This window comes from Schistocerca americana, chromosome 4 (assembly GCF_021461395.2).
Source record: "Schistocerca americana isolate TAMUIC-IGC-003095 chromosome 4, iqSchAmer2.1, whole genome shotgun sequence".
In the NCBI taxonomy this organism is placed as follows: Eukaryota; Metazoa; Arthropoda; class Insecta; order Orthoptera; family Acrididae; genus Schistocerca; species Schistocerca americana.
Window position 1 is genome coordinate 219,019,571 of NC_060122.1, and position 1,906 is coordinate 219,021,476.

Consider the following 1,906-nt stretch of genomic DNA (forward strand, 5'->3'; position numbering starts at 1 on the left):
AAACGAAATTGTATTCAGTTAATAGGTCCTCCAAATAGTTTTAAATCTACATTCACTCGTGTGGTAGCAAGTGCTATGATAAATACAGGATGGTGTAATAAAAATAATAAACATTTTACATTTGGGTTGATGGAATGTGCTAATAAACGATTAATATGTATGGATGATCCCAATTTTGATCCAGGATCATTTGAACAATTAAAATGTATTTTTAGTGGTGATCCTACTAATATTCAAATACAGTTTGAAGGAGATTTTACTCTTGATAAAACTCCTGTATTTGTATGTTCTAATATTGAATATTTCAAAGGGGATGTATGGGAACAAAGGATTTGTAAATGTTATTGGACTACTAATGGGATATAAAATTAGAAAAACAATTAAATCCATTTTCTTTGTACAATTTGTTTATTGAATATAAACTGTTACAAAAATAATACATATTGTTTTATCGTAAATCCTCAACATCCTTTCACCTAAAATAGGTGATCTACTATGATCACGATTCCTACCTTCTTTTTCTTTATTTTTTGGTACATTAAAATTACTAGAAACACGTGTAGAAGACCCAGGTAATATATCAGTACTATCCACTGCATTAGAATCAAAACAAACACATCTCAAATCATCTACTAATGATTTAGTAGAAGAAGTCATCCACATTTCGTCAGTATGACTTAATGTACGTGTTTGAGAATTATATGTTTCATAATTAGTGCCTGTAGTAATTCTAGTTGTCATCTGAATTACCATTTTAGCATTTACAAATGAATTTCCTTCTGTAGGAGTATTATTTGGTACAGGATTAATACCTAAACTGAAACTAGGTATTTGAGGTGCTTGATGAATTTCATTTAATTTACCTATTTCCTGGCCTTTTTCAATACACTGGTCATATACAAATAATGTTATATCATTAGATATTGGTTTTAATTTTTCGTTTTCTTCATGCATTGCAAAACCAGATGGACTTACATTTTTCATTACAGTTGAAAAAGCAGGTCTATTCGTTGAACCTAATATATATGTATTATCTGCTAAACCAATACCATGAGCACGCCGTGCTGTTTTAATTATACCTATTTGTGGCTTGTAATTCCATGAAAAAATTTCTGAATTATCAACTGCCCAACTTGCTATACCTTGTGAATATATTTTATTTAATAATACTGGTCCTCTTACTTCATTCTGTATACTCCACATATTCTTTTTTCCTGAACCATTATTATCAAAGGGTATAATCCCTGAATCATAATTAGGCCAATTACATACTACTGTTGTACAAGAAGGATAATCGTTATATCCATCTCCCCACATACTTTTTGATACATCTTTCTTTCCCTTAATACCACTAATTAACATTGGATTAGTAGATGTGCTATTTATTTCAACTATTTCATGAGCAACAGCTAAATTTCCGCCTTTAGTATAAATAATAAATGGTACATGTGTTATAGATCCTGATCCACTTAATCTACTACTTGTGGAAAATGAAGCTTCTAATCCAACAGGAATTAAATCAGTAGATATAGATTTAACATAACAATAATCAGGTAAACTATAAAATTGAGCTTTAGATAAAAATTGACTTAATTGATTAGAATACCATTAGGCTGCAGACGTTACATAACGTTTACCATAAATATTACCTTGAGCATCTTTAATATCTTGCCAGCTGTGTCCATAGCCCCATACTTGGAACAAATGAGTATTAATGTATATCACCATTTTAAAATAGCATCTACACTTTTCCACATAAAAAACTTTGATGACTGATCCACACTATTAGTACCACCATCAGTACCACTGTCACTATTTACAGAACGAATTTGTGCAGAATATTCTTCAGCCATTTCTATTTCGTTACCTGAAGATTCCTCACGTAGTTGCTTATGTTCTGCTGAAT